We start from the raw sequence: 9,408 nt of genomic DNA, 5'->3' as shown, positions 1-9,408 counted from the left end.
GGTGAGTGTGCGGCACAGACCTCGTGCATTTGTTATAGAAACAAGACACAACTGTGGAGAGACCCCGGCAGCACTGGGGGGAACCCCGCCACCTCCCCGGCAGCACTGGTGGGAACCAGCCAGGTGGATGGGAACTACTCGCTGCAGAGACCCCCGCCATTTACATCCCATTCGCTGAAGGGACCTCCGCCACTGACATCAGCTTTGCCGCAGGTACCCGATGGCTGCAGGGGAAGTTATGAGTTCTGTCTCCCCACTCAGCAGCCTGACAGCTTCCTCCCCACCCCTCAGCAGACGCCCCTCTCCTCCCACAGCAGAGGGGACACTGACAGCTTCCCACTCTGCGCGCCGTGCACGGACCCGCTGCGGGTGCCTCAACCCGCAGCGGGACCATTTACACCGGCCTCTACACGGGTCCTGACTGTGTTCTACCCAGGTCAGGACCTGGGTAGAGGACCCGTGTAAATAGACACGGCTTGACCCCATTTACACCGACCGGCGGTGTAAAAGGGGTATTACTGAGGCCCGGAGGCTTATCATATCTTTTGAAAAATATATGTAACAAAGATCTCTGAATTACCTTCCATTATGTTGTTTTTGCAAATCTTATCATTAATTCCCTTTGGTGTGCTGGGAGTTAACACCCCCTCCCTTTCAGCACCTGAGGGGTATTACTAATTTGATTGAGCAACTTACATTCTGTTTCCCACACCGATACATTCATTAACATTTACTATAACTATAACAACTAAAATAAGTTACTAAGGGCCAGATGCACTAAGGTTCGAAAGTGATAAAATGGAGAATGAAAAACAGCCAGCCAATCAGCTCCTACCTGCCATGTCACAGACTGTGTTTGAAAAATGCCAGCCAGGAGCTGATTGGTTGGTTGTTTATCACTCTGCATGTTATCACTTTTAAAGCTTAGTGCATCTGGCACTAAAACGTAAGTAAAATAAAGACACAGACAAGTGCTTTGTCATTTCAAATGGTCAATCCTTTTATTGGAAACAGCCAAAGAAAAATGGTGGTAGAAAAAATAAGGGCAGATATCCAGTCGCTAAACAATATGCTTGATGTTAATGAAATTGCAGGGCCAATTGCTTTTCTCAAAGGCAAGTATAATTCAACCCCCTATACTATGCCAACCAGAACACGGCCAGACAGCCAATGCCACTGACCCAAACTATGGCGAAATCATGTTATTCTAAGCATTGTTAGGAAGTGCACGCCAAATAAATCCAATACAGCAAATAAAAAAATCTACTTTAACTGTAATTCTTTCCTGTTACAAAAAGGACAACAAAAATTGAAACAAGCCGGCCCCTGTTCTACTGGTATATTATTCTTTCTGATATATATATTTTTTATTTTTTCTCCTTTTATTGTTGTATCGGCCAGTACATAGAAACTATTAAATGTGATTATATCAATTGTTATTTTTATGTATGTTTTATCAATGAATTAATTTCATATTAATGTCATATTAACTATAACTCATATTGACTGGCTCTTCTTCTTATTATTTATTTTCACTTTTCAATACTACCTATACCGAGTGGTTCCTAGAGCTACTTCCAAATGTCTATTTGTACCTTTTGCCATCCAAGTTTCAGAAGCATGCATATCTAAGCATAACCGGAATGGGATCATTCGTCAGACTGCATTTAGGTCTACAAGCATTAGGTCTACACCATTAGGTCGACTTGCATTTAGGTCGACCTGACTGAAGGTTGACATGGGTTGGTCGACAGGGTCATTAGGTCGACATGTGTTAGGTCGACAGGTGTTAGGTCGACAGGGTCATAAGGTCGACAGGTATAAGGTAGACAGGGTCATTAGGTCGACAGTGAAAAAGTCGACATGTTTTGTTTTTTTTTTTACAAAAAAAAATGTATTTTTTTTTTCAAGCGTCGACAGAGTCAACATAGCACCGCGTCGCCTCGCATGCTTCGGGCACGGTGCCTCGCTACGCTCGGTACACTATTTTATTCTCCCACCACACCCTAGTGGATGGTAGGGCATGAAATACCGCTTGTCGGCACATGTCGACTCATAAAATAGTCAAATGACCCCGTGTTGACATTTTGCCTGTCGACCTTCCCCATGTCGACATAATGACCCTGTCGACCTAAGTCATGTCGACCTTCAGTCATGTCGACCTAAATGCAGGTCGACCTAAATGCAGGTCGACCTAGTGGTGTAGACCTAATGCTTGTAGACCTAAATGCTGTAGACAATATGACCGTTACCCGCATAACCAGCCCAGGGCTCTTTCAGCTGGTGCTGGTTCTAAAAATACAGAAGTCTCTGGGGTAGTGGAGACTCCCCAATAAAAGAGGTCCCCCAGGGAACCCAAGTACCAGGGATGAAGCCCAAAGCTGTGTGGTTGGTGCCAAGTTGATAGCATTCAAATGTTACAAAATAGAATAAATATTGCTTTTCTATGGAACTAAAAGTCATAGCAAGCCTTCCCCAGATGCTGGTACTTGGAGAACCATAAGTACCAGCATGTAGAGGAGGCTTGCTGGGACTTGCAGTTCCACAGACAAATACAATATTTATTCTATTGTTAACACTTAAATGCCATCAAACCAGTGTTCACCACCCAATGGGTCCTGGGGATAGCCCCAGGCTTCAGCCCTGGCCCTTTGTGTCCTCCGGGTGCCCCTTAATTGGGAGGGGTCCTAACTCCTCCAGGAACCCCAGTCCAGCGGTGTTTATTATGGGGGTTCATGCCATGGCCGCAGGGACCAATATATAAGTGTTCCCCAATATCTTATCGACTAGCGGAGCCCAGAGCTGGTTTTAAAAATCTAATGGGGTACTCCTACATCTTTTGTCTTCCTTTTATTTGGAACCAGGACCAGTTAAATAGTCTGGTGCTGGTTCTTTAAATACGAAGGGTCCCTAGCCAGTGTTTTTTCCTGTATTTTTAGAACCAGCACCATATCAGAGCCCGGGGTAGGTTGTTCTCTCTTTCTTTTTAAATTTTAACTCTTTTTTTTTTTTGCCTTTTAACATAGAAGCATCGCACAGATCTGTCTGATCCATGCAATGCTTCAGGGTCAGCTGTATTTGGCTTCCAGTAAACTTCACTATCAGCAAAACACGAATCCTGAGAACCTAGCAGCTTAGGAAATAAACTGCATTCTTGGGTGAAAAGCAGACCCGTTCCCGTTCGTAACCAGCCGAGTTACTAATCGGCAGAAGCTGACAATCTTAGTAAATTTGCCCCTAAATGCCTTTTCATATTTCTATACCCCTCTTTCAAAATACCCACTTCAACCACTGAGGGGAAGCAAAAGTTGTAAGGTATACTGTAGATCACTTCACTGAGTCCATAGGGGGGGATGCTCTAACATCCACACCACAGCTCCGCCCCCTATCGCTGCACTTCGCATTCATGATTATCGCATATGCACTAACATATGCGATAATTATGGCAAAAGACAGCTCTTGTGTTAAGAGCTGTCCTTTGTGATAGAGTCAGTGAATCCCATGGGGATCCGGCGGATCTCCCCTCCCTCCCTTACCCGGCGCTGCTGCTGCTGCGCCGGGCTCTCCTCCTCCCTGCACCCGGAAGAAGATCAGTGCAGGGAGGAGGAGGTCACAGGTCCGGGCAGCACAGCGCTGTGCTGCCCGGACACAGGTGAGGGGGGGGGGGGCGATGAGGGGCAGTGGGGGTCCATGCGGGGCGGCGGTGGGTCAGTGCGGTGAAGGGTTGCGGTAGAAGCCCATAGGCTACTATGGGGCATTGCCAGATTTTTCTGGTGATGCCCCCGCCGCGGTAACCAGGTGGGGGATGCTTACATCCCAAAATGCGGTAAAAACCCTGACAATGGGGTTTTCCCGCCATTTTTAGCTTACAGAATCTCCCCATAGTGAGGCACATTTCTAAGTGTTTATGTTTCGTGAGCATTCACTCATGGTATTCACTACATTGCATTGCTGTTATCATTATGATATATTACCATGCATAGAGTATATGTATCTATTATATATTTTTATAAAGGGGTCCAGATCATGTGCTCTCTGTTAGTTAGCAAAGCTTCTGTCACAGTGTCCCTGGTGGCTGACCGCAATGCTTCATATGGCCCCCAACCACTGCATTTCCTCACCCAAGTCCTACATTCCCCCTTAGAACAAAGGTTCAGTTGTTTTCATGTGGCATCTGGGGCCTTTTCAGTCTCCCCTGCCACCTATTATAGTGTAAAACTGGGCATTATCAGCACTATCTTACAGAAAGACTTAAGGCCCCCATACACTAGCCGATTTTGGTCAGATTTCAGCCAGATCAGTCGGATCTGGCCGAAATCGGACCAAAATCGGCTAGTTTTGATGTCCCCTCAGATCCGATGCGCGGTCCCGTGCGCATCGGATCTGCGTCGGGTGGTCGGACCTGCTGCACGTCCGACCACCCGACTTGGGACCTAGTGGGGCGGCGCGGCGGTGGAGGGAGCAGGGGGGGCTGGGGACGCTGCGGGGGACACGTCTGTGTCCCCCGCTGCTGGGGACGCTGCGGGGGACAGCGTCTGTGCGGCGAGAAGGTAGAGGGAGCAGGGGGGGCTGGAGACGCTGCGGGGGACACAGGCTGCATAGAGCCGGGCAGGGGGAGCCGGCCGGGAGCTGTCAGTAATGAATAAAAAAAAAAAGCCCATACAATGAATGGGCGGCCTGTGATTGGCTGAGCGCTCTCTCAGCCAGTCAGCAATTGGCTGAGAGAGCGCTCAGCAGCCAATCACAGGCTGCCCATTCATTGTATGGGCTTTTTTTTTTTATTCATTACTGACAGCTCCCGGCCGGCTCCCCCTGCCTGGCTCTATGCAGCCTGTGTCCCCCGCAGCGTCTCCAGCCCCCCCTGCTCCCTCTACCTTCTCGCCGCACAGACGCTGTCCCCCGCAGCGTCCCCAGCAGCGGGGGACACAGACGTGTCCCCCGCAGCGTCCCCAGCCCCCCTGCTCCCACCAGCTCCCACCTCTTAGCCCCCCCCCTGCTCCCCGGGTTTTTTACATGTGATAAATCGAGACGATTTATCACATGTAAAAAATGGCACATCAAGTGCCAATCTAATCAAGCTCCCCCGGGGAGCAGCCGGGGAAGCTCAGGGGGAAGTCGGGGGCGACTTGTCCTAAGGACAAGTCGCCCTAGTGTATGGGGGCCTTTATATTTCCAGGTAAAGATAGCAGTGTCAGTTGGCACTTACTGATGGGAGGAGCTAGGATCATGGTGTCCATCACTAATCTCAAGATCATGGAAACATATTAGATGAAGTGTGTTTCAAAAAAGTTAACTCCCTATTGCATCTTTCTGGGCTAAGACTACATTGTGTTGATCCAATTCTTTTAACTTGGCATCCACAAATGTTTAGAAAAGATCCCATAGGAATAAACATTATGTGAAAATATTTATGTACTTCTGTAAAAGTCCTAACATCTTGCCTAGGGTCCCATGGGTTCTTAATCAAGTTCTGAGGCATTGGAATTCTCATTAGTTCTAAGCACCCAACTGCTTGGCATGCCTACCAATCAACCCAGTTTAAACAGGCTTAGCAGTTAGGACCTGAGGAAAAAAACATAGAATTTGTTTGTTAGCAGTGATTATTACAATAGCAAAAAAAGTAACCTTAATATACTGGATTGGTAGATCAGCCCCTTCTTTATCAGAGGTTAAACAGAAAGTGTTACAATTTATCTACTGTTACGATTCGCCTCCAGTGGATCAGTGTAAATCTGCTGTATGTATTCTGTTGTAGTTTGTATGTTTTCCCTGGATCTGTACTCCGGGTTTTGCCGATCCACCTTGCCTGGGTTTCGTCCACACCTTGGTCTTGGGTGTCTTGGGTGTGGCTGCCTGCTAGGGGGCCCACAGTCTCAGTTTCTAGCCCCAAGTGGGGGCCCACAGTCTCAGTTTCTATCCCCGAGTGGGGGCCTACAGTCTCAGTTTCCAGCCCGGAGTGGGGGCCCACAGTTCTGTTTTTAGCCCTGAGTGGGGGCCCACAGTCTTAGTGCGCAGACCCGAGTGGGGGCCCACAGTCTCAGTGCACAACACCGAGTGGGGGCCCAGAGGCCACTGCCTCAGCCGAGGTCCCGGAGGCCACTGTCTCAGCCGAGGTCCCGGAGGCCACTGCCTCAGCCGAGGTCCCGGAGGCCACTGTCTCAGAAAGGGTACAGAAGACCACTGCCCCAGGATGGGTCTTGAAGGTCACAGCCCTAGAAGAGATTTTGAAGGCCATAACGCCTAAGGGGGTCCTAAAAGTCACAGCCGCAGGTGCCTCAAGTGAGGTCACTAGTGACTTTAACCCAGTGAAGCAGTCCAGTCAGTCAGTGTACAACTCGCAGTCTATAGTCATTGCAGCTGGATGTGCTCAACTGTCTTCTCCCTACAAGAACTCTCCTAAAGTTTCAATTCCTTGGGGAATGGAACCAATCTATGGTCTAATCTCTGATTCTGAAGCAGATGAGATTCCTAATGTGTCTAGGCATTTAAGTAGAATCATCTGGTTGCACGACCAATATTTTTTGAAGATTATTTTGAACCAGAGATCTCTTCCTTTCCTGATGTCTCCAGGCAGGCACAGGCACCGACTTTTGCATTCGCCCTGCTTGTAAATTTATTTTGGCCTGGTCTTGTTGTGTCCAGTGGCCACCTTCAAGGTAGGTGGCACTGTTACAAGCTGCAGCCACAGCTTGTTTCTGTTTTTCGTGTATTTGGGTATTTAGGTATCCTCCCAGCATTCAGACCCTGACGGTTATAGTTCTGCTTAAGTCTTGTCAGAGTTTTGTTTAAGCCCTGTCCTAGTCTGGTTAAAGTCTTGTCAGAGTCCTGTCATAGTCCTGAGTATTCCAGCAAGCACTCCTGCCGTATGTCCTGTGAAGTCCTGCCTGTACCAGTGTACCTTTGTTGTAGTTTTAGGAATCCTGCCGGGTGTCCTGTAAAGTCCTGCCTGTGCCTGTGATCCATTGCTGCAGTCTGAGAAACCCTGCATGAACACAGACCCTGTCTGACAGAGATAAGTGCTGGTTTTTCCACCTTCAGTATTTCAGTTTATCTCTGATAGAGTTTAGCTGTGTGGAGTATATGTCCTCTCTTATTAGGGGTTTTGCCATTCAGCTTCACACAGGTTATATATTGTCTATTATTACCATCTTCCTGCTCTGTAGCATTTATGCCATTAGTCAGGACATACTGTGTTTGCACCCTGTTGTGCCTCTGTAGTGACTAGTTTGGGAATTGTATTATTTCCAGGTTCTAGCTGTGCATTGTTGCACCCGTGGGTTCATTTCCCCACATATTGGTAGACTGGGTGTGAACGCCATCTCACCCCAACTTGCCGTGTTTCCTACTTCCTGCGGGCCACTTTGTTCCACTCAAGACCAGGCAGCACCGGTCTGGGACCGGACTTAATTCGGTCCCACAAACGTGGCTATTATTGGTGAAGCCTTAGCCCGCAGGAGGCCAGCAGGACCATAGAATCACAGCAACCGTGTCCAAACACCCAGTTCTCCCTAACATCTACTTTGACAGAAGATCCAATATATTTGATTAATAGTGGGGTTGAAAAAATGTTACAAAAAATGGGAACAATTTATTAACCCCTTGAGTGGTATGCCCGCAGCGGGCTGTCCCGGAAAATTTCTGGACATATCACTAATATATAAAAGCTATGCGCCAGTGGTGTCCAGGTGTGCACCACTGGCACAGCACCTCTAGAGCCCCCCCCACACACACACACACACACCCTTCCAGTGCCCCCCCCCCCCCGTACGTCACCTTCGCTCCGGCGATCGGTACGCCCGGAGCTCCATTGACCCGCCAGCCCATTAGCTAGCTAGCCAGCCAGCCATCACTCATTTTACAGTGACGTCAGCGGCAGGCTCAGGCACCCGAGTCCTCCCGAGCCGCCGCGAACATCCCCCAGCCTGCCCCCGACGTCACTGCTGAATGTGACAGGCGGCTTAGGCAGGGGGGACAGTGGCAGCACTGCAGGAATGCTCCAGCGTACTAACGCTGGGGCGGAGGTGAGGGGGGGGCTTACAACTTTAAATGGTGGGTTTTGCTGGGGCAGGACAAACCTGCCCTGATAGGTTTGTCCTGCCCCAGCAAAACCCACCACTCAAGGGGTTAATACTCTGGATGCAACGACCCAAAATCACATCTTCAAACGGTATGAAAACACAGACTGGAATCTACTCAGACGTTTATCTCACTCCACATAGTTTTGTTTTCTTTTATACACTTTCTTTTTAATTCCTCTCCTTGCATTTTCATTCTCTGATTTATGATTTAATAAAACAATTTATTTAGTTTGGGTGTTATTGTTGAATCATCTTCCTATTATTGATCTTCACTGACTTCTCATTTTGTGTGTGCGTGTGTGTCCCACCTTTTTACTTCAATCTGTATTTACACTTACAGTATGTTGATGTTTCTAAGGTTGTTGTATCGATCTGTCTCCATTGCATGATTTCTAATATTCTACTGTTTTGTGATGTTTGACAAGTCTTCATATGTGTTAAGGTGGCCATACACACGCAGATTTATCTGCAGATCTGTCTGGTTGGAACAAAAACATGGTTATGGATGAGAGCAAATGACAGTTGTCACTCATCCATAACCATGTTTTTGTTTCAACCAGCCAGATCTGAAGATAAATCTTACTAGTGTATGGGCACCTTTACTATTCTGTAAAACTCAATAAAATGTATTCACCCCCCCCAAAAAAAACATGCTAAGCAGTTGTCAATGCCCCTCCCTTGTCAACTTCCTTTTTATTAGCGATTGTAAATAATATACATATGTGGTTGCTGAACACAGTTTCACAATTATCTGATATCACAAGGATGCCTAATATAGGTCTGGACCTGTAACAATACAATAGTGAATGATATAGTGAGTAGCCGGGGTGGCGCATTAAACGGGGTACACACTAGGTGATCGCAGTTGACGGGCACCATATATACCTACCAATGCTGGCAGCGGCCGAACTCTGGCGGCAGCCATGCTACATTCTGCAGGATGGCCCTTACTAGCCATGTGTGCAGGGCCGATGAAGGATGTTACCAACGACACACAGTAGCACGCATCAACAGCGACATAGTGGTCACACACTGGAGGATATGTCCCATGTTGGGCCAATCTGCGGATCGGAAGACATGTCGTTTAGTGCAGTGGTTCCCAAACTTTTTAGAATCGCGGCACCCTAGAGTATCAGAAAGTTTTTGTGGCACCCCTAGGCCAAAAGTTTCTTATTGAGTGCTTCAGAAAAAAATATTAAATTAAATAAATTGTGTTTATATGTCATCCTTAGCTTCAGTTTAGTGGTGAGGGACAGGATAAGCTTCTGTTCGTCAACTTATGTTATGATTGGAAGCCACGAGCATGGCTTTTGCCTGTTACATTGACCAT

The sequence above is a fragment of the Crinia signifera genome, chromosome 4 (assembly GCF_055691185.1).
Source record: "Crinia signifera chromosome 4, ASM5569118v1, whole genome shotgun sequence".
NCBI classification, from domain to species: domain Eukaryota; kingdom Metazoa; phylum Chordata; class Amphibia; order Anura; family Myobatrachidae; genus Crinia; species Crinia signifera.
The sequence above is the reverse complement of the archived record's forward strand: the minus strand, read 5'-3'. Positions refer to the sequence as shown.